The sequence below is a fragment of the Scyliorhinus torazame genome, chromosome 4 (genome assembly GCF_047496885.1).
Source record: "Scyliorhinus torazame isolate Kashiwa2021f chromosome 4, sScyTor2.1, whole genome shotgun sequence".
Classification (NCBI taxonomy): domain Eukaryota; kingdom Metazoa; phylum Chordata; class Chondrichthyes; order Carcharhiniformes; family Scyliorhinidae; genus Scyliorhinus; species Scyliorhinus torazame.
In genome coordinates, this window is record NC_092710.1 from 162,034,002 (window position 1) to 162,057,971 (window position 23,970).

Sequence of the window (23,970 nt, forward strand, 5' to 3'; positions counted from 1 at the left end):
CCTCGGATGGCGAATTTGATTTTCTCCATTTGGAGAGATTCCGAGAGGTCGGACAGCCAGTCTGCAGCTTTGGGTGGTGCTGCTGAACGCCAGCCGAACAGGATTCTACGGCGGGCGATCAGGGAGACAAAGGCAAGGGCGTCCGCCCTCCTCCGCAGGAATAGATCTGGCTGGTCTGAAACCCCGAAGACCACCAGTTTCGGGCATGGCTCCACCCTCACCCCTACCACCTTGGACATTGCCTCGAAGAAGGCTGTCCAGTACTTCTGGGGCAGGACCAGAACATGTGGGCGTGGTTGGCTGGGCCTCCTTGGCACCGCTCACATCTGTCCTCCACCTCCAGGAAGAACCTACTCATACGGGTTCTTGTTAAGTGGGCTCCATGTACCACTTTTAGTTGTGTCAGGCTGAGCCTTGCACACGTGGAGGTGGAGTTGACCCTATGCAGTGCTTCGCTCCAGAGTCCCCACCCTATCTCGATCCCTAGGTCCTCCTCCCACTTCAATCATGTTGCGTCCAGCACGGTGTCGGCCCCTTCTACCAGTCGGTCATACATGTCACTACAGTTTCCTTTATCTAGTATGCTTGTGTCCAGTAACTCTTCCAGTAGTGTCTGTCGTGGTGGTTGTGGGTATGTCCTGGTCTCCTTTCGCAGGAAGTTTTTTTAGTTGCAGGTACCTTAGCTCGTTCCCCCCCTGGCTAGCTGGGATTTCTCTGTCAGTTCGCCCAGTGTCCGTGTATAGCCCCCTGACTGTCAGTGTCCTTCTGTCCTGTCCCCACCTTTTGAAGGTGGCATCAGTCAGCGCTGGCGTGAACCTATGGTTGTTGCAGATGGGAGGTTTACCCGACATTCTGGTCAGGCCAAATTGTTGCCGTAGTTGGTTCCACGACTGGAGGGTGGCTATTACCACCGGGCTGCTGGAGTGTTTTTTTGGGTGGGGATGGGAGCGCCACCGTGGCGAGGGCCCGGAGGGAGGTCCCCATGCAGGAGGCCTCTTTCGCGCGTACCCATTCGGCTTCTGGCTCCTTGATCCATCCCCTTATTCGCTTGACCGTCGCTGCCCAGTGGTAAAGTTGTAGGTTTGGGAGGGCAAGCCCTCCCCCCTCTGGATTTTGTAAGACCTTCTTTGGGATCCTAGCATTCTCTTCCCCACCCCCCCATACGAACGGCATGATTAGTTTGTCTAGTGCTTTGAAAAAGGCCTTGGGGACGTAGATCAGGATGGATCTGAATAGGAAGAGGTACCTGGGCAGCACATTCATTTTGAATGTCTGGACTTTCCCCGCGAGGGAGAGTGGGAGTGTGTTCCATTTTTGCAGGTCCTTTTTTACTTCCTCTGTCAGACTGGTGAGGTTCCATTTGTGGATCCCTTTCCAGTAATGGGCTATTTGGGTCCCCAGGTAGCGGAATTTAAGTCGGGCCTGTTTAAACGGCAGTCCCGTTAGGGCTACCCCACCTACTTGTGGGTGTACCGGGAGGATCTCGCTTTTGCTCATATTGAGTTTGTAGCCCGAGAAGGCGCCAAACTCTTTCAGGAGCGCAATGATTCCGTCCATGCTTCTCTGTGGATCCGAAATGTAGGAGCAGGTCATCTGCATAGAGTGAGACTCTGTGTTCTCTGCCACCCCTTCGGATCCCCCTCCAGCTTTTTGCTGCTCTGAGCGCGATTGCTAGTGGTTCGATCGTTAGAGCGAACAGCAGTGGGGACAGTGGGCATCCTTGTCTGGTGCCCCTGTGCAGCTGGAAGTATCGGGAGTTAGTATTGTTGGTCCATACGCTCACCATGGGAGCGTTGTATAGGAGCTTTACCCAGGAGGTGAACTCTGTTCCAAGCCCAAACCGCTCCAGTACCTCTGTGAGGTATTTCCATTCGACTCAGTTGAAGGCCTTTTCTGCATCTAGGGAGACGATCACCTCTGGTGTTCTCTCCCCGGAGGGGGTCTTTATCACGTTCAGCAGGCGCCTGATGTTCGAGGTAAGCTGTCTACCTTTGACAAAGCCCGTCTGGTCCTCTGCCACCACGTCAAGTACATAGTCTTCTAACCTTTTGGCTAGGATTTTGGCCAGTATTTTGGCGTCTGCATTCAGCAGTGAGATGAGTCTGTATGACCCACATTCCGTTGGGTCTTTGTCTTTCTTCGGTATCAGTGAGATTGAGGCCTGTGCTAACGTGGGTGGCAGTGTGCCCCTAGCCAGCGAGTCTGTGAACATCTCCCACAGGGGCGGGGCCAGTGCTGTCGCAAATTTTTTGTAGAAGTCCGCCGGGAACCCGTCGGGTTAGTGGTGCTTCCAAGCCCCGTTTGTTGCCCTCCCCCACGACTGGAATGTCCAGTCCATCAAGGAATCGTTTTCCCAGACTCGCCCATTGGGGGCTCTGAGGTGTACAGCCCTTGGTAGAAGGCCTTGAAAGTTTTGCTGATCTTTTCTGGTTCTGTTTCTAGCATGCCTCTGGTATCCCTGATTTGTGTAATTTCTCTGGTAGCTGTCTGCTTTCTCAGCTGATGTGCCAACAGGCGGCTGGCTTTGTCTCCGTGTTCTTATAGGGTCCCACGTGCCTGGCGGAGTTGGTGCACTGCTTTCCTGGTGGAGAGCAGGTCAAAGTTCCTTTGTAGCTCTTTCCTCTCCGCCAGGAGCTCTACGGTCGGGGCCTCGGAGTATTTACGGTCTACCTCCAGATGGAGTCAACCAGCTGCTGCCTGGCCACCCTTTCCTCCTTATCTCTTCGCGCTTTGAAAGCGATGATTTCCCCTCTTAGTACGGCCTTTAGTGCTTCCCAGAACGTGGAGGGTGAGACCTCCCCGTTCTGGCTGTTCTCGGTGTACTCTGCAATGGCCCGTGATAACCTTTCATTGAAGGCCTTGTCTGTTAGTAGGGCGACGTCCAACCTCCATGTGGGGCGTTGGGCCCTGCCCGTCTCCAGCCTCACGTCCATGTAGTGTGGAGCATGGTCTGATATCACAATTGCGGAGTATTCCACCTTGTCTATCCCCGGAAGCACCGTTTTCCCTACCACAAAGAAGTCAATTCTGGTGTATACGTTGTGTACTGGGGAGAAGAAGGAGAATTCATTCTCCCCCGGGTGGGCGAACCTCCAGGGGTCCACCGCTCCTATCTGCTCCATAAAGTGCCCCCCACCTAAAAATTGACAGCTCCTGAAATTCATCTATCCACTACCTTCAACGAGCTATTAATGTGTTTCTGAACCAGTTCAATTGGTCTTAATTGGAAGGAGAATGGTGCCAAAATTTTGCTCCCCGTGTTTTCGACCTCGGTTTCTGTCTTCATGGATCCTGAAAGTTCAGCCCCACAGTGGTGTTCAGTTAATGAGAATTGGAACAATTCAGTTCTCCCAGTGAGCCAGAGAAGACACAGCCAGAGTGAGACACAACCAAGAGTGAGTTGGGGAATTTGAAGCTAGGTGGGAATTCGAAGCTGGACGGAGAGTAGGTGCTTTTTATCCCTGGCAAGTGACTGGTGAGTAGTTTTTCTTTTCATTGTCTAATATGTTTATTCTTTCTTTCGTTTTTTGGAATTGTCGTTGTACAAGTTTACCTAAGGTTTAAGACAAGGCAGGAGATCCCAGACCTGTGTCATGCTACTCGTGTGCGATGTGGGAGCTCAGGGACACGTCCACTGTCTCAGGCTCCTTTACGTGCAAGAAGTGTGTCCAGTTGCAGCTCCTGTTAGACCGCTTGAAGGCTCTGGAGCTGCGGATGGACTCACTTTGGAGCTTCCGCGATGCTGAGGACATCGTGGATAGCACGTTTAGCGAGTTGGTCACACCGCAGGTGAAGGTTACTGAGGGAGATAGAAAATGGGTGACCAAAAGACAGAGCAAGAGCAGGAAGGCAGTGCAGGTGTCCCCTGCGATCATCTCCCTGCAAAACAGATATACCGCTTTGGATACTGTTGAGGGAGATGGCTCACCAGGGGAAGGCAGCAGCAGCCAGGTTCATGGCACCGTGGCTGGCTCTGCTGCGCAGCTGGGGAGGAAGAAGAATGGCAGGGCTATAGTGATAGGGGACTCAATTGTAAGGGGAATAGACAGGCGGTTCTGTGGACGCAATCGAGACTCCAGGATGGTATGTTGCCTCCCTGGTGCAATGGTCAAGGATGTCTCGGAGCGGCTGCAGGACATTCTGGAGGGGGGTGGTGAACAGCCAGCTGTCGTGGTGCACATAGGCACCAATGATATAGGTAAAAAAAATGGGACGAGGTCCTACAAGCTGAATTCAGGGAGTTAGGAGTTAAACTAAAAAGTAGGACCTCAAAGGTAGTAATCTCAGGATTGCTACCAGTGCCACGAGCTAGTCAGAGTAGGCATGTCAGGATAGATAGGATGAAAGTATGGCTCGAGAGATGGTGCAAGAGGGAGGGATTCAAATTCCTGGGACATTGGAACCGGTTCTAGGGGAGGTGGGACCAGTACAAACCGGACGGTCTGCACCTGGGCAGGACTGGAACCGATGTCCTGGGAGGGGTTTGCTAAAGCTGTTGGGGAGATTTTAAACTAATGCGGCAGGGGGATGCAAACCGTTGCAGGAAGTTGGAAGGTAGTAAAACAGGGACAGAAACAAAGAGCAATAAGGGGGAAAGTGTAAGACAGAGAAGCCATAGTCAAAAATCAAAAAGGGGACTTCCGGTGGCGGCAATGAGTGAGTGAGCCGCACATTCGGGGTCTCTCACTCGGGCGGGATTTGAGGACCTGGTTCCCTGGTTTTGCGGGGCTGTGGAGCGCTGAAAGGACGGCCACGGGGGGCTAAGGAGCGAGCAGAGCTGCATGGAACTGCGGGAGAGCAGAAAGCAGCGCAAACGGGAGAGGAAGGGACAAAGGCAAGGTTCAGAGGAAGCTGACCCGGGAGCAAAGATGGCGGACCTGCGGGCCTCGGACCCGCGGGCCTCGGACCCGGCGATCCAGCAGGCGCTGGAACACATACTGCAGGTGATAAAGAGCAGTTTTGAGTAATTGAAGCAGGATAACTTGTACCCACTTCAGAAGGCAGTGCATCAGCTGAACCAGAGACTGGATGCCAAGGACGAAAAAGTTAAGGAGCTGGGGAGGCGGTGGAGGAGCAGGCGGACGCGCAGACGATTGCTGCGCTAGAAGTCGACGGGTTGAAGGAGAGACAGCGAAGACTCCTGGACAGAGTAGAGGAGCTGGAAAATAGAGCCCGTAGACAAAATCTGAGGATCATCGGCCTCCCGGAGGGGGCAGAGGGAGCTCATGCCACAGCGTTCGTGGCGGACCTGTTGATGCAGCTGATGGGGGTTGAAGCCTGTCCGCGGTCGCCGGAGCTGGAGGGGGCACACAGAGTACAGGCGAGACAGGTGCGTCCAGGCCCCCCCCCCCCCCCCGTCTGATGGTGATCAGGTTCCACAGGTTTGTGGAGAAGGAGCGGGTGCTGCAGTGGGCAAAGAGCGCTAAGAGCAATAACAGTGTCCTTCGCATTTACCAGGACCTAAGCCAGGAGGTGGCAAGGCGGAGAGCAGCCTTTAAACAAGTTAAGGAGGTGTTGTTCAAAAAGCACATGAAGTTTGGTCTGTTCTTCCCGGCCCGTCTTTGGGTAACGCAACAGGGCCAACACCACTTCTTCTCCGATCCCGAAGAAGCGATGGACGTTGTGAGGGATCAGAGGCTGGTCTCGGAAAAAGGACCCACAGACGCAAGCTAGGGTCCGAGAATTACTGGTTGAAGGGACGCCTACTGTGTCTGGACTGCAGGTCGACAGTGTACTGCTTTAAAGGTGCCTTGTGGTGTATTTCTTGCGGGCAGTTTTTGCCTGTGGGGGATGGGTATCTAGGGTACTAGGGGGGGGGGTGGAACATAGGGTCTCTCTCGGACGACCTGCTCCTGTACGTGTCGGACCCACTGGCCGGGGTGGAAAATATACTGGAAACATTGAGGAAGTTCAGCCGGTTTTCAGGGTACAAATTAAATATGGCCAAGAGTGAGATGTTTGTGGTGCAGGCAAGGGGCCAGGAGAATAGACTGAAGGAGCTGCCATTTAGGCTGGTGGAGGAAAGTGTCCGGTACTTGGGGATACAGGTGGCACGAGACCGGGGCAGGTTGCATAAGTTAAATTTGTCTAGGGTGGTGGAACAAATGAAGAAGGAGTTTCGGAGATGGGATGCACTCCCGCTGTCACTGGCGGGGAGGGTGCACACTGTAAAGATGACAATCCTCCCTAGATTTCTGTTCATCTTCCAGTGCCTCCTGATCTTTATCCCACGGTCCTTCTTCAAAAGGACTGGCAAAATCACCATGTCTAGGCGGGAAAATCCCCGCGGGTGAAGAAGGCGATGCTTGATAGGAGCCGCAGCAAGGGGGGACTGGCATTGCCGAGTCTGATCAACTACTACTGGGCGGCTAACATAGCCATGATAAGGAAGTGAATGGTGGGTACGGGGTCTATCTGAGAGCGAGTGGAGGCGGCTTTGTGCAGGGGCACCAGTTTGGCAGCCCTGGTCACGGCTCCCCTACCGCTGTCGCCGGCCAGGTACTCCACTAGCTCGGTAGAGGGGGCGGCCCTGCGGATATGGGGCCAGTGGAGGAGGCATGTGGGGGGGCGGGGGGGGGGGGTGCGTCTGTCTGGGCTCCAATATGTGATAACCATCAATTCGCCCCTGGGAACATGGATGGAGGGTTTCGAACATGGCGGCGGGCAGGGGTGGGGAGGGTGGGCGATATGTTCCTGGAGGGGAGCTTTGCGAGTCTGAGGGGCTTGGAGGAGAAATTTGGGCTGGTATGGGGAAATGACTTTAGGTACTTACAGATGCGGGACTTTGTATGCAGACAGGTCCCATCCTTCCCACGCCTCCCGCCAATAGGGATCCAGGACAGAATAGTCTCTAGAGGAGAAGGAGTAGAGGGTAGAGTCTCGGATATCTACAAGGTGCTCATGAAGGGGGAAAGAGTCCCAGACGGAAGAACTGAAACTCAAATGGGAGGAGGAGTTTGGCAGGGAGATGGAGGACGGGCTGTGGGCAGAAGCTCTGAGTAGGGTAAACTCAACCGCAACATGTGCCAGGCTCGGCCTGATTCAATTTAAGGTCATTCACCGGGCCCAAATGACGGTAGCTCGGATGAGCAAATTCTTTGGGGTAGAGGACAAGTGCGCTAGATGCGCGGACCAGCGAACCATGTTCACATGTTTTGGGCATGTCCTAAGCTTAGGGGGTACTGGGAGGGACTTGCAGGGATCATGTCCCGGGTGCTGAACACAAGGGTGGTGATGAGTCCAGGGGTGTCAATTTTCGGGATTTCGGAAGACCCGGGAGTCCAGGGGGAGAAAGAGGCAGATGTTCTGGACTTTGCTTCGCTAATAGCCCGGCGGCAAATACTGCTGGCATGGAGGGTCTCAAAACCCCCGAAGACTGAACTATGGCTTTCGGACATGTCAAGTTTTCTGGGTATGGAAAAAATTAAGTTCGCCTTGAGGGGATCTGTACTGGGGTTCGCCCGAAGGTGGCAACCATTCATCGACTTCTTCGCGGGAGAGTGAACTTCAGCAGGAGGGGGGGGGAGGGGATTAGAGTTGAGTAGGAGGGTAGTGTCTAGGGGAGAGGAGCGGGCATGTGCCGTATGGTTTGATTGAAGTGTTGGTTTTATATTGATGTTTGCACATTTCTGTTATCTGTAACTGTTTACAATGCCAAAAAACACCTCAATAAAATTGCGTGTTAAAAATAAAATCAAAAAGGGCGACAGTACAAGGCACAGTGACTGAGGGAGCTCAGTGAATAGGACCAGGAATACTAAAAGGAATAAAACGGGAAGTAAAAACATTATTGGTAAGCGACGCAGCAGGTTGTTACATGAAGATATGGGTTCAACGACAAGGAAAATTAGGAGAAAAGTTAAGAGGAAATATAACTTAGAGGAGATTACTGATCGAGGTGTTAAGATTCAGAACAGAGGTAAAAAAAGCCAACATAAGTGTACTTTACCTGAATGCTCGTAGTATTCGGAATAAGGTAAATGAGTTGATGGCGCAAATCATCGTGAATGACTATGATTTAGTGGTCATTACTGAAACACGGTTAAAGGATGGTCACGACTGGGAGTTAAATATCCGAGGGTATCAAACTATTCTGAAGGACAGAGTGGATGGCAAGGGAGGTGGTGTAGCTCTGTTATTTAAGGATGACATCCAGTCAATAGTAAGGGATGACATCGGTGCTATGAAGGATAAGGTTGAATCCATTTGGGTGGAAATCAGTAATAGTAAGGCAAAAAAGTCACTGATAGGAGTAGTCTATAGGCCACCAAATAGTAACATTATGGTGGGGCAGGCAATAAACAAAGAAGTAACGGATGCATGTAGAAATGGTACAGCAGTTATCATGGGGGATTTTAATCTATATGTCGATTAGTTTAACCAGGTCGGTCAAGGCAGCCTTGAGGAGGAGTTTATAGAATGTATCCGCGATAGTTTCCTAGAAAAGTATGTAATGGTACCTACGAGGGAACAAGCAGTCCTAGATCTGGTCCTGTGTAATGAGACAGGATTGATTCATGATCAGATAGTTAGGGATCCTCTCGGAAGGAGCGATCACAATATGGTGGAATTTAAAATACAGATGGAGGGTGAGAAGGTAAAATCAAACACTAGTGTTTTGTGCTTAAACAAAGGAGATTACAATGGGATGAGAGAAGAAGTAGCCAAGGTAGACTGGGAGCAAAGACTTTATGGTGAAACAGTTGAGGAACAGTGGAGAACCTTCCAAGCGATTTTTCACAGTGCTCAGCAAAGGTTTATACCAACAAAAAGGAAGGACGGTAGAAAGAGGGAAAATCGACCATAGATATCCAAGGAAATAAGGGAGAGCATCAAATTGAAGGAAAAAGCATACAAAGTGGCAAAGTTCAGTGGGAGACTAGAGGACTGGGAAATCTTTAGGGGACAACAGAAAGCTACTAAAAAAGCTATAAAGAAGAGTAAGATAGATTATTTGAGTAAACTTGCTCTGAATATAAAAACAGATAGTAAAAGCTTCTACAAATATATCAAACAAAAAAGAGTGGCTAAGGTAAATATTGGTCCTTTGGAGGATGAGATGGGAGATTTAATAATGGGAGATGAGAAAATGGCTGAGGAACTGAACAGATTTTTTGGGTCGGTCTTCACAGTGGAAAACACAAATAACATGCCAGTGACTGACAGAAATGAGGCTATGACAGGTGAGGACCTTGAGAGGATTGTTATCACGAAGGAGGTAGTGATGGCCAAGCTAATGGGGCTAAAGGTAGACAAGTCTCCTGGCCCTGATGGAATGCATCCCAGAGTGCTAAAAGAGATGGCTAGGGAAATTGCAAATGCACTAGTGATAATTTACCAAAATTCACTAGACTCTGGGGTGGTCCCGGCGGATTGGAAATTAGCAAATGTGACACCACTGTTTAAAAAAGGAGGTAGGCAGAAAGCGGGTAGTTATATGCCAGTGAGCTTAACTTTGGCAGTAGGGAAGATGCTGGAATCTATCATCAAGGAAGAAATAGCGAGGCATCTGGATGGAAATTGTCCCATTGGGCAGACGCAGCATGGGTTCTTAACGGGCAGGTCGTGCCTAACTAATTTAGTGGAATTTTTGGGGGCCATTACCAGTGCGGTAGATAACGGAGAGCCAATGGATGTGGCATAATTGGATTTCCAGAAAGCCTTTGACAAGGTGCCACACAAAAGGTTGCTGCATAAGATAAAGATGCATGACATTAAGGGTAAAGTAGTAGCATGGATAGAAAATTGGTTAATTAATAGAAAGCAAAGAGTGGGGATTAATGTGTGTTTCTCTGGTTGGCAATCAGTAGCTCGTGGTGTCCCTCAGGGATCAGTGTTGGGCCCACAACTGTTCACAATTTACATAGATGATTTGGAGTTGGGGATCAAGGGCAATGTGTCCAAGTTTGCAGACGACACTAAGGTGAGTGGTAAAGCAAAAAGTGCAGAGGATACTGGAAGTCTGCAGAGGGATTTGGATAGACTGAGTGAATGGGCTAGGATCTGGCAGATGAAATACAATGTTGACAAATGTGTGGTTATCCATTTTGGTAGGAATAACAGTAAAAGGGATTATTATTTAAATGATAAAATATTAAAACATGCTGCTGTGCAGAGTGACCTGGGTGTGCTAGTGCATGAGTCGCAAAAAGTTGGTTTTCAGGTGCATCAGGTGATTAAGAAGGCAAATGGAATTTTGTCCTTCATTGCTAGAGGGATGGAGTTTAAGACTAGGGAGGTTATGCTGCAATTGTATAAGGTGTTAGTGAGGCCACACCTGGAGTATTGTGTTCAGTTTTGGTCTCCTTACTTGAGAAAGGACGTACTGGCACTGGAGGGTGTGCAGAGGAGATTCACTACGTTAATCCCAGAGCTGAAGGGGATGAATTGCGAGGAGAGGTTGAGTAAACTGGGACTGTACTCGTTGGAATTTAGAAGGACGAGGGGGGATCTTATAGAAACATATACAATTATGAAGGGAATAGATAGGATAGATGTGGGCAGGTTGTTTCCACTGGCGGGTGAAAGCAGAACTAGGGGGCATAGCCTCAAAATAAGGGGAAGTAGATTTAGGACTGAGTTTAGGAGGAACTTCTTCACCCAAAGGGTTGTGAATCTATGGAATTCCCTGCCCAGTGAAGCAGTAGAGGCTCCTTCATCAAATGTATTTAAGATAAAGATAGATAGTTTTTTGAAGAATAGAGGGATTAAGGGTTACGGTGTTCGGGCCGGAAAGTGGAGCAGAGTCCACAAAAGATCAGCCATGATCTCATTGAATGGCGGAGCAGGCTCGAAGGGCGTGTTGCCTCCGCATGTGGGGGTTTCTTCTCCGCGCCGGCCTCTGTAAGGTCAGCCATGGCCGGCACGGAAAAGAGTGCCCCCGCGGCACACACCCGCCCACAGGTCGGTGGGCCCCGATCGCGGGCCACCACCGTGCCCCCCCCCTCCACCCGGGGCCAGATCTCTCTGCGCAACCCCCCCCCCCCCCCGAGGACTCCGCTATCCACCCTCCAAGCCAGGTCCCACCAGGATGGACCATGTCCATTTCCCGCCGGCGGGCCTGGCCAAAAACGGGTGGCCGCTCGGCCCATCGGGGCCCGGAGAATTGCCGGGGTGCCGCTGCCAACGGCCCCCGACCGCCCCCGCCCGGAAACCGGTGAATTCGGCTGCCAGCGTCGGAGCGGAATTCACGCCCCCCCCCCCCCCCGGACAATTCTCCGACCCGGCGGGGGGGGGGTCGGAGAATCCCGTCCCGGGTTTGAGAAGCTGGTAAACAGACCCAAAAGTAATTAGAAATCAATGGGTGACCTATGTTAATTTTGTACAATAGAAACGAGGAGTATTAGCAACTAAACAATGGACTACTTTCTCTGCACTTCCCAGTTGTATACAGTTATCTCAATAAGGGATTTAAATTGTACATAGGGTTTCCCAGAACAAAGGGACGATTTGAGAATTGGGGAAAATTAGTTATAATCTCCATCCAGGACATGCCAGGTGCAGGGATAGCTTCAAGGGAGGTTTCTGGTGGGAGCGGATTTGGGTTTCATCCATGTGATTTCTCACAGAAACAGTCAGTGAAGACTAGATTGGGAGCTGTAATGCAGCTGGAACCAGTAGCAGAAAGCTTCTGGGAACCAGGGGTGGAATTTACCGCGGCCTGCCTTTGGCCAGTGGTAGGATCTTCTGGTCCTGCCGTTGGCCGTGGGGTTTCCAACTGAATGCACCCCTCGTCGCCACAAAACCCATGGTGGGAGTGCACCGTCGGCAGGGCCAGAAGATCCCACCGGTATGAACAGCTGTAAGGTTCCGGCCCAGGTGTACTAATGGTTTGCAGTCACTACGCAAGAAAACAGTGAGATTCATACTTGAGCACAGTGAGGTGTTGAAGAAGAGTTGGAAGGTTTCCTTCGCCAAATGCCAGTGCAAGTACGAGTGGAGTATGGTGTTGAGATAGAGGGTCAGCTACGATTATACTGAATGGCAGAGCAGGCTCGAAGGGCTGAATGGCCTACTCCAGTTCCTATTTTTTTATGTTTCGAGGCCTCTTTTTACTTGATCTAAACTGCACATTCTGGATTTTACACCCGTTCTTCCAAAATCCCCCTTCAGTGGAAGGAACTGGTGAATTCAATGCACAAACTTGGGATAAGCTTTGTTTTGGTGCAAGACCTAGATATTTCAGCCATTTCCACACTTTTCACCATAACGGTGAGCTTCTCGGTGGCAAAAATCCAGGCCCCAACATTATTTAATAGCATTACTTTTTTTAAAATAGCATGGTTTTTGAATAAAATGTAAATCTTTGCAGGTTCATAATTCTTAAGTTAAGTAATTGGAGTTTGAATTTATTTTCCAAGTTACTATCTTCACCGAGAGTTTAACATCTGCAGCCACCTAAATTGGCCAACTCCCAATTTAAAATGGCGAACGGCAAAGGCTGATGGGAAAGTCAGCCAACAAGACAGAAACCGCAGGTGCAGGTGTGCTGTGTATTAAAACTCTGCAAAAGGCCAGACAACGTCGATACCAGCGACCATCACCATAACAATGTAGCAGCCATCTGCATACTGATGAGCAATCCCCGGGAACAATAAGTAACATTTAGGACACATAAAGCAAAGCCAGACTCCCCGGCGCCAGCAGGAGCCAACACAAAGGAGGTGAACGAGCACCTCAAGACCGCCCATCGATCAGGGAACCGCTCCAGTATTGGAGAAATCGAACCAAGCGATTGGGACAAAGTCCAATCACTTGGGACCAGTTACAGGGTCCGCCCCGAAAGGCGGGAAGCCCCTGGGGACTATAAGAGTTAAGCCCCAAGTTCAAATCGCTCTCTTCACCTCTTCGTCCTGCCCGGGTCACCCAGCAACACGAACCACCATTGACTGTGACCGGTGCAGTGACCGCCGAACGAAGTAAGTCTTAATTCAACGCTCGCTACGAATAGGCGCTCCTAGTTACCAATCCGTACCAACTTCGAATCCCGCAGACTCAGAACCCGAACAAAAGGCCTTTTGATCCCCATACCTGGTGGGCCAGTCTGAAGTTAAGTATAGGCCTGTTAGTTGTAGAAGTAGCTTAGACATAGAATTTGTGCATGAGTAGCGATTATTGTGTATAATAAATGTGCTTTGATTTGAAGCTTACTAATCGATGTATTGGGTTGATCATTACTCGGACTTGAACCTCGTGGCGGTATCATAAAGATACCTGGTGACGCGAGAGCAAAGGTAATAAAACAGAGCAATTGAACCAAGGAGAAAGTTAGCAACACAACATAGACAGGCGATGTTCCAGAGAATAAATGGTCTCGGTGATGGAAAGGATATAGGGAGAGAAGCTGAACTCGGGGTCAAATATGACAGCTAGGTTGCAAACAGACTGGTTCAACCCAGACAGTGGCCAGAGAAAACAATAAAATTGGTGGCTATGGAATGGAGGTTTTATGCACACTAAGGGCAATTTAGCATGGCCAATCCACCTAATCTGCACATCTTTGGACTGGGGGAGGTAACCGGAGCACCCGGAGGAAACTCACGCAGACACGGGGAGAACGTGCAGACTTCGCACAGACAGTGACCCAAGCTGGGAATCGAACCTGGGACCCTGGAGCTATGAAGCAACTGTGCTAACCACTGTGCTACCGTGCTGCCCACGGAGCTGGAGGTGGGTCTTGGGTACAAAATGAATTTAGAGATTAGATTATTCACCTTAGAGGAAAGCTAGAGACAGATGCAAGCTCAGGGCTAGGGAAGGGAGGAATTATGATATCTTCACAAAACAAAAGCCTTCATCTATACAGCATAGTTTCTGTTACAAAAGCGAACTAGTTTAATTTGGTTTGATTTATAGACATACATATACAAATGACCATAAGAGGGAACTATTATAGGGACCTTAGCACAAGTTTGGCCTGGCAGACGAGGGGAAGGGAATGAGACCACAGAGGTAACTGAACGGGTAATCTCAAAGTTAAGTGACAAATAAGTCTGTAGTGATATGTATATATGATGGTGTATAAAGAGTTAATGATTACATCATTGTGTAAGACAACCACTAGATGGCAGCACTTAATTCATGTATAAATAAGTGAACTCAAAGGATCTTGGGTCTCTTCAATCCAGGAGTGACTGGATAGCAGTTAGAGAGATAACAACATAATTAACACGTGTAGTTAAATATAGTTAATACTTATTCTGAATTACTTTATCACTAGTTATAGTTCTGTAAGAGTGAACAAACTCAACATTATTTCATTTATTATTCATTAAACCTATTTTGCTTTGAATTGAAGATTGGCAGTTTCTTTAGAATCTAACCATCAGACCATTCTGGAAGTAAAGCAAAGAGTAACGACATATTACAAACAAGTAATATAACAAATTGCATGAGCTCTTCATGCCTCTTACTCGAGGTGAAGGTGTAGGGAAGTGGCTTGAGAAGACTGTTTGCATTTAAGAGGAGAAGCCAGGGATTAACTTTGCATTACAGGATGATCTTGAAGTAGTGAGCAATTTTGGCACAGGAGAACAGGTTATTATATTGGTTTATTAGTCCACTCAGATCTCCCAATAAACTGCTAAATTGTTTGGCATAAACATTCAGGTTGTGACCCTGGAACTTAAGTAGAAATGGGGAACACACCATAAGTCAGTGGAAGTAAGCTAAGTAATGCAACAGAGGAAGTTCAGCAGAGAATAATCTCAGTTAAATGCAGCAGCAAAGTGAAGGTAACAGTAAAACCAAAAAACCAGCAGGAAATAAAATTTAACCAATGGGCAGCATATTTCTCCTCAGGACCCTACATAGCTGCAGGGTGAAGCCAGGAAGTCATCAGCACGCTGAACCCCCCTCCTCACCACCATTCCACGCTGAGTTCCCGCTGGCTGAGAGCAGGTGTGGACGGCGCCGGCAGAACTCGGGTTTTTTACGACGGTCGCTCGGCGGGGGGGGCCCGCTGATCGGCACCGCGCCAACCACGCCGGAGCCAATTCTCCGCTCTGCGGACAATCCCGTGCCGGCGTCGGGGCGGCGTGGCGCAATTCACGCCGGTAGCGGGGATTCTCCAGCTCGGCCCCGGGCTGAGAGAATCCCGCCACGTGTACTTAAATAAGTTTGCTTAAGTTTGAAGAGTGGAAGGACAGCAGCCCGTGCAGACATTGTAATTCCATTTTTAACACTAAAAATAATGAAGTCCTAATGGAAGGTGAATTATGGAAATCAAATGTGAGCAGAATTTGAGCTGTCACAAAGCAGTATGAAATTTAAAAATTCAGCAGGGGCTTATTAGCCTGGAAACCATCTTAACATGAAACAGTTTTCAATTTAAAGCAGGAATGATTTGTCTCACATGGACAGCAGCAATGCATTATATAACTACATTACACCACATTATATGTAATGTGCGCCTTCATTATTACCACGGTGATTTTAGCAGAGCAGACATGGCAGAGCTCCATATGAGGTGAAAGAGATGAAAACAGAATGCTGTTGGTTATTTTGACAGGATGCAGATAAACTTCATTTTGGCTCCAGGTCAAATATGAAAGAACTTTCAAGCAATACAATAAAATCAACAAAATTTAAGCAATGAATTGATTGAGCCAGTGGATAGACAATGCATGTTACAGTAAACGTACTGCATTTCATGAGCCCACAACAGCCCCGTAACGCAAAACATTTAGACCGATTATTGGCTTGGAAAATTAAAATACGGCATACCTCAGCTCAAAACATGAGTGGATCTTGGCCGCACCACTTCCTGGAACAGTTTACTTTTAGTATCACACTCAACAGAAACAGTTCTGCACCTGTTGCATAAGACACATGAAAAAACAAAATCTTACTGTTCTGCTTCCCAAAAGGTTTTTTGACACATCCAAAATAAAAAATGCTTCAAACTAAAAGTGATTCTTCAAATCACTTTAAAGTCATGATGAATTTTAAACCTTTATTTGTCATATATTTTTCCTGTAGGCATTGCCTAAACTGAAATATTGGCATCCACACCCTTCAGAGCTAGTCCCAGTGGCAATTTGTTGTGAGAGAGTCACAGGAGGGAACGCAGGGAGGTTAATTCACCATGAGGAGGTATCACAGGTAATTCCAATCCTAGCTCAGGATTACTGATACAACAACAACTTATATACTGTAGCACCTTTAACATATTGAAACGTCCCAAGGTGCTTCACATTACAGAACAAAGTATGACAGCAACAAAAACTGTTCCACCAGCGTAGCGAGATGTGTCAGTCTACTCACAGTTGTCTTACTAACATTGTTTTCTTCGATGTGCCGTGGCAGTGTGGGGAACAAGTAGTAGTTTGGGTTTTTTAGTCACAATTGCCAAACTTTCAATCATTTTTGAAAAGCATCTATTTGTAATCATCATCCTTCCCTTGCAATTTAGGTTCAGTTCGTTTAGAATTGAAAAGATGTAACCAGGAAAGACATTGTTAGCATCAAACTTTCATCACCAACAAATCTGCCAGAGGGGACGACTTCTCATGGAGGAAAGCGTGGATTTCACACCTCAATTCCTAAATTCTGCAAAGCACCTGTCCCCTTGACAGCCAACATACATCTGCGTGGAATAATAAATGTGGGTGCTCGGCCCTCTTTTTGGAACACAGACCCTCAAAAAGCCTGGAATGAGTGCTCTGCGTTTAATGAAATTCACAAATTTCACGATTCCTTTCAACATACAAGATCGATGGAATTCCTTTTGATGTTAATGCCTCGCGGTGAATAAAGCAATCATTGCAAACAATGACCCGACCAGCTGCCTGCTTAATCGTTATAACTGGATGGTTATGGACTGGATGGAGTACACCCCAGGGTTCTGAAAGATAGCTGAGGAGATGGTGGAGGCATTGATGGTAATCTTTCAGGAATTACTGGAGTCAGGAAGGGTCCCAGAGGACTGCAAATGTAACACCCCTGTTTTAAGAAGTTAGGAAGGCAGAAGATGGAAAAGTATAGGCTGGTTAGCCTGACTTTGGTCCTTAGTAAGATTTTAGAGTCCATAATTAAGGATGAGATTGCAGAGTACTTGGAAGTGCATGGTAAAATAGGGCTGAGTCAGCACGGTTTTGTTAAGGGGAGGTCATGCCTGAAAAAATCTGTTAAATTCTTTGAGGTAACAAAGAAGTTAGACAAAGGAGAGCCAATGGATGTGATCTATTTGGATATCCAGAAACCTTTGACAAGGTGCTGTACAGGAGCCTGCTAAATAAGAAAAGAGCCCATGATGTTTGGGGCAAGGTACTGGCTGACTGGCAAAAGGCAGAGAGTGGGATAAAGGAGTCTTTTTCAGGATGACAGCCGGTGACCAGTGGTGTTCCACAAGGGTCAGTGCTGGGACCACAACTATTCACAATAACATTATCGATCCGGAAGAAGGCCCCGTATCTAAGGGAGGAGTGCTAGTCTTGGAGGGGTCCAAAGTAGGTTCACAAGAATGATTCCCAGAATGAAGGCTTGTCATATGAAGAGAGGTTGAGGACTCTGGGTCAGTACTCGATGGGAGTTTAAAAGGATGAGGGAGGAACTCATTGAAACTTACAGAATGCTGAGAGGTCTAGATAGAGTGGACGTGGAGAATATGTTTCCACTGGTAGGAGAGACCAGAACTCGAGAGCACAGCCTCAGACTGAAGGGACGATCTTTTAAAACTGAGATGAGGAGGAATTTCTTCAGCCAGAGCATGGTGAATCTGTGGAACTCTTTGCCACAGAAGGTTGTGGAGGCCAAATCATGTGTCTTTACGATATAGATAGGTTCTTGGTTAATAAGGTGATCAGGGGTTACGGGGCGAAGGCAGGAGAATGGGAATGATAAATATATCAGCCATGATTGAATGGCGGAGCAGACGCGAAGGCCGAATGGCGCAATTCTGCTCCTATATCATACGGTCTGTAGCTCTGCTGTTTTTCCCCCAGACATGTTAGCTGCCCCATCGCTTGTGATTTCTCTGCAACTAACCAGCCATTTCCGCACTTTCAATCACGTAACTATTCAACACTTCAAAGATCTGTGCGCTAGTCATGCTGGTTGGTAATGTCAAGCAGCACAGCAAATCCTCAACAAATTCTTTGTGCTAAATACACCTAACGTAAACAAGCAAGGTTTCACAATCTAATGTCTGTACTTTTATCCAATTGTACCGAGGACTCCTGGGCTAACTTTAAACAAAAAATAAGCTGTACTTCTGAATCCTCAGCAGCATCACGAAATTGGCGAGCCACTGTTATATCACTAAAGGGGATGCATTTCAGTTTTTCAACTGACCTCTCATCTGAGACCATGGAAGCCATGTCTAATGAGGCAGGAAGAATTAATCACTCTGCAACAGTGTGGGGAATTTTCTCTTCATCTGCACAGTAAGCTACTATGTAAGAGGTTAAGTGCGCTTTGTCGGGGCAGCACGATGGTGCAGTGGTTAGCATTGCAGTCTCACGGCACCGAGGTCCCAGGTTTGATCCCTGCTCTGGGTCACTGTCCGTGTGGAGTTTGCACATTCTCCCAGTGTTTGCATGGGTTTCGCCCGCACAACCCAAAGATGTGCAGAGTAGGTAGATTGGACACGCTGACTTGCCCCTTAATTAGAAAAAATGAATTGGGTGCTCTAAATTTTTTTTTTTAAAGTGCGCTTTGTCACTCAATGTTAAATTTATGCTACGGATTTAAGCTGATGCTTTAAGTTCTTACTGCATCCTTTGAAAAAGTCAATAGGTTTGTTCTCGAGATTGCCTTGCTTAATCTTCAGATGCCTTTGCAATTTCAAGGGTTTTAAACTCTCTGTAACCAGTATTTCCCTGCATACAACTCACATGGGCTTTGCATCATGATTTGCATTGGCACAATTAACAAAACCATTCCTCAAGAAATCATCTTTATACTATTTTGTTCCGGATTTTAGTTGTTTTTGTAGGCTATTCACCAGACAGCGTGGTGCTGTGTGCAGAGCTAACAGTAGCACTGCTCTGCCCTGTCATGGACTCTCTGGGGCAGTTCTCTCCAGCAGATACTGAGGTGAGATCCTAGCCACTAGACACATTGCCCATTAGTGTCTCTGATTGTCTCCTTCTTGTAATAATATGACCCATGCCCACAATCCTCTTGCTCACGAGTGAAAGAAGCTTGCCTCCAACTGAAATAGCAGTAAAAGCACGTATGTATAAGCCGCTTGGCGCCAAGTATATGTGCAGGGCATACTAACCTCCTCACTGTTGCCTCTTTTGGTCGGAGACTACATGGTGTATAATGCTGTACGCGGTAGTTGGGGTACATTTCAGGGTGCATCGATTCTCAGGCTCAATGCCGGTGTTAGCTAATGGGTGCAGCAAGAGGCGAGCCACGACCTTTGGGGAAACACCCCGATCCGTTTTACACCTCTCCTCCCCCCCTCACGACCCACCCACGGATTGCGATCCTCCACTCTGCAAAAGCCTGGTTTAGACAATAATAATTATAATAATCTTTATTAGTGTCACAAATAGGCTTGCATTAAACACTGCAATTAAGTTACTCTGAAAATCCCCCAGTTGCCACACTACGATGCCTGTTCAGGTACACAGAGGGAGAATTCAGAATGTCCAATTCACCTAACAACTGAAGGCACAGGCACCAATGATGGAGCAACCAAAATTGAGGATGCACAAGAGGTAGAATTAGAAGGGCACAAATGAACTACACTTCCCCAATTTGTTAATTCAGCTCATGCCAAAGAACTGGGACCCCTAGGGTTCAGCACTGCACTAAATGATGAACCTTACTCACTAACCTATCAGGCAACAGTGATGTATCCGTTCAAAAGTGTATTCATTTCACATTCTACACACTACATTCAATTCACGTTTGAGCAACACTGATCAATTATTTCTTCATACAGGTAACAAGTGGTTAATTCCGAGCAAATGACACCTTAGCAGGAGGGAGAGAGAAACTCCTCCTTCTCGCCTGCCACCAATTTATTGGGATCCAGGACTTGGAATGTTGATGAGAAATATCTGAAGATTGCACTGGTTGTGAAATATTACAATTTTTATAACTATCCTGTACAGTTCAACGCTCCCCTTTAAACGCTCCCCTCACCTATACATCCTCTGGAAACTACCCTGACCTGAATCCCCCTTCACGGCAGGAGTGGGAAGGTTGATACCCGTCTTTGCAGAAAGTCCTGCAACTGCAGATATCGAAATTTGTTCCCCCCCATCAATGCAAACATCTCCTCCAGCACCCTCATACTCGGAAAGCTCCCCTCTATAAACAAGTCCCCCATCCTCTCAATCCCCGCTCTTTGCCATATTCGGAACTCCCCGTCCATCCTCCCCGGGGCAAACCGGTGATTATCGCAGATTGCGGACCAGACCGATGCTCCCACTGCTCCCACGTCTCCTCCATTGCCCCCAGATTCTCAAGGCCGCCACCACCATAGCATTGGTGCAGTACCGCGCCGGCGGGAACGGCAGAGGCGCTGTTACCAATGCCCCCAGACTTGTGCCCTTACAAGAAGCTAACTCCATACGCATCCATGCCGACTTCCCCCCCCCCCCCCCCAATCAGCCACTTCCTAATCATGGCTATGTTAGCCGCCCAGTAATAATTGCTAAAGCTTGACAGCGCCAGCCCTCCTCTCCCCGACTCCGCTCAAGCATTACCCTCCTCACTCGGGGGGACTTGCCCCCCCCATACAAAGCCCGCAATAACTTTATTGACCCGCTTAAAAAAGGGCCGCCGAATGCCGATGGGGAGACATTGAAATACAAACAGGAATCTCGGGAGGACTGTCATTTTCACCGCTTGGACTCTCCCAGCTAGAGACAACGGGAGTGCATCCCATCTCTGGAAATCATCTTTCATCTGATACACCAACCGGGCCAAGGGCCAAGTTCAATTTATGTAGCCGGTCACAATCGCGCGCCACTTGAATACCTAGGTACCTGGAACTGTCCCCTACCAATCTAAACGGCAGTTTCCCCAGTCGCCTCTCCTGACCGGTCGCCTGGACCGCAAACATCTCGTTCTTCCCCATATTAAGCTTGTACCCCAAAAACCAGCCGAATTTCCCTAAGGTTCCCATGATTTCTTCCATCCCCTCAATTGGGTCTGAAACATACAGAAGCAGGTCATCCTCATACAGCGAGACTCTGTGCGCCCCCCCCACCCACCCTGGACCAGCCCCTTGAGGCCCTCAGAGCAATTGCCAGCAACTCTACAGCCAGTGCAAACAGCAATGGGGAGAGGGGGCAACCTGACCCAGTCAATAAAGCCCCTCCCAAATCCGAACATCGCCAGAACCTCCCATAAATAATCCCTCTCAACCCAGTCAAAAGCTTTTTCTGCATCCATCGCGACCACTACCTCCACCTCCCTACTTTCCAGGGGCATCATGATCACGTTTAACAGCCTTCTTACATTGGCCACCAGCTGTCTGTCCTTAACGAACCCCGTCTGATCCTCCACGATGACGTTCGGTACACAATCCTCGGTCCTGGAGGCCAAAATATTGGACAACAGTTTGGCGTCTACGTTCAACAGGGAAATCGGCCTGTAAAATCCACATAGCTCCGGGCTCTTGTCCCGTTTCAGGATAAGCAAAATTGTGGCCTGTGACATCGTCTGGGGCAGAACCCCTCTTTCCCTTGCCTCATTAAGCACCTTGATCAGCACCGGTCCCAATATCCCGGAGAACTTTTTGTAGAACTCCGCTGGGTACCCGTCCGGTCCCGGGGCCTTACCCAACTGCATAGCCTTCAAGCCCTCCACTATCTCCTCCAGCCCGATCGGGGCCCCCAGCCCTTCTACCAGCTCCCCATCCACCTTCGGGAAAGTCAGCCCCTCCAGGAAGTGCCTCATCCCCTCCGGCCCCGCAAGGGTTCCGACCTGTACAGCCTTCTGTAGAATTCCCCGAACGCCTTACTAACCCCTGCCGAATCCCCAACTAAGTTCCCATCCCCGTCAATAACTTTCCCGATTTCTCTAGCCTCCTCCCTCTTTCTGAGCTGACAAGCAAGCATCCTGCTAGCCTTCTCACCATGCTTGTAGATCGCCCCCCTCGCCTTTTTGAGCTGTTCCACTGCCCTCCCTCTGGTTAACAAGCCGAACTCTGCCTGTATCCTCCGCCGTTCCCTTAAAAGTCCTATCTCAGGAGTCTCCGCGTACCTCCTGACGACTTGCAGAATCTCTTTTACCAGTCGGTCCATCTCTGCCCTGTCCGTCCTGTCCTTGTGAGCCCGGATCGAGATCAGCTCTCCTCTCACCACTGCCTTCAGCGCTTCCCAAACCACCGCTGCTAAGACCTCCCCCGTATCATTTACCTGCAGGTAATTTTATATGCATTTCCTCAACCTCTCGCACCGCTTCTTCCACCAAAAGCCCTACATCTTATCTCCATTGCGGGCACCGATTGCTTTCTTTACTAACCTGCAGGTCAACCCAGTGTGGAGCATGGTCCGAGGTTGTGATCGCCGAATACCCCGTGTCCACCACCCCTGCCAGTAAGGCCCTACCCAAGATAAAGAAATCGATCCGAGAGTATACCTTATGCACATGGGAGTAGGAGAACTCCTTCACCCTCGGCTGCCTAAATCTCCATGGATCCAGCCCATGCGCCGCGCTTCCACCGGCCCGCCTCACGGCAGCCCCCGCCACCGACCTCCTCTCTGTCCCTCAACTGAAGTCCCTCCCTCGTCAGCAGAACAACTACCCCCCTCCCCCTAGCAACACCACGCTAAAACCTAACTCATATAATAAACTAAACATATGCACACCCCCCACTGCGCTTCCGTGGACTAGCTCACCCAGCTAGCTTGCGGGCACTGCCCCCGGTGCCAAAAAGTCTCCCACCCATTGTTCCCTCACTCCCTTCCCCCCCGTTCATACAAACAAACTCCCTCATCTAACGATCCCCACACAATCACCCAGCTGAAAAGAAAAAGCACCGAAACCCAAACAAGCACGTCTCCATCCCACAAAAGTGCACATCAAAGATAAAGGCATTGCCAACATTCACCAAAAAGAAAGCCCGAAAATTAAAAAGCTTTTCCCCCCCACCCTTCTTAAACAGAACTCAAAAACAGAAGTGAAAAAAGAAGAAAAGAAAAATGCGAGCCAACAAGTTGCATCAAAGTTCGAGAGTTCTCAGGCCACCACCAGTTCTTTTCTTTTCGCGAAGTCCAGCGCGTCTTTGGGATTCTCAAAATAATGATGCTGGTCCCCATATGTGACCCAGAGACGAGCCGGAGACAGCAGTTCAAACTTCACCTGTTTCTTGAAGAAGATTGACTTAACTTGGTTGAAGTTTCCTAGCCACCTTCATACTCGGGTCCTGGTACACCCGCAGGATACGGTTGTCCCATTTACAGCTCCGTGTTCGCTTGTCCCACTGAAGAATACATTCCTTGTCCAGGAACCTGTGGAATCTCACCACCATTGCCCTCGAAGGGTCCCCCGTTCGCGGCTTCCTCGCAAGCGCTCTGTTTGCCCTGTCCACCTCCAAGGGTCGGGAGAATGTCCCCTTCCCCAGCAGCTTTTCAAACATGCCCGCTATGTACGCCCCAGCATCAGCTCCCTCAGACCCCTCCGGGAGCCCGACAGTTCATAAGTTCTGCCGGCGGGACCTATTCTCTAGGTCCTCCACCTTCTCCCGAAGCCTTTTCTGCTGGTCCCGCAGCATCCCCACCTCCAGCTCAACGGCAGTTTGATGCTGCTCCTGCTCAGCCATGCCTTCTCAACCTTCTGTATCGCCCGATCCTGGACGTCCAATCTGTGCTCCAGCCGATCAATTGACTCTTCTAATCGGGTCCAGGCAGTCCCGTTTCTGCTTGGCAAAACCATCCTGGATGACCTGCATCAACTGCTCCGTTGATCGGTGGGCCGACACACCACGGGTCCGGTCCTCGGCCATGGTGTCTCCTGCTGCAGCTTCAACACAGCTCTTGTCTATCTTTCTATTTTTGCCTTTTC

The 23,970-nt window shown here is 49.0% G+C and overlaps 1 protein-coding gene and 1 long non-coding RNA gene across 13 annotated transcripts in view; one reads left to right on the forward strand and one right to left on the reverse strand.

The window, feature by feature from the left end:
* The window catches only part of LOC140410568 (uncharacterized), a 59,065-nt gene extending 42,294 nt beyond the window's left edge, over positions 1-16,771 (forward strand). Inside the window, exon 2 of the long non-coding RNA XR_011940692.1 lies at positions 16,412-16,771. This is a non-coding gene — a long non-coding RNA (uncharacterized lncRNA). The remainder of the gene's footprint in view (positions 1-16,411) is intronic.
* Positions 1-23,970, reverse strand: part of LOC140410565 (CYFIP-related Rac1 interactor A) — a 380,318-nt gene that overhangs the window by 267,213 nt on the left and 89,135 nt on the right. For 8 of the 12 annotated variants that reach the window (XM_072498818.1, XM_072498824.1, XM_072498817.1 and 5 more), the window contains exon 2: positions 15,724-15,812. The exons of the other annotated variants lie outside the window; for them this stretch is intronic. The gene's annotated coding sequence lies outside the window, so the exon portion shown is untranslated. The remainder of the gene's footprint in view (positions 1-15,723; positions 15,813-23,970) is intronic. 12 annotated transcript variants of the gene reach the window in all.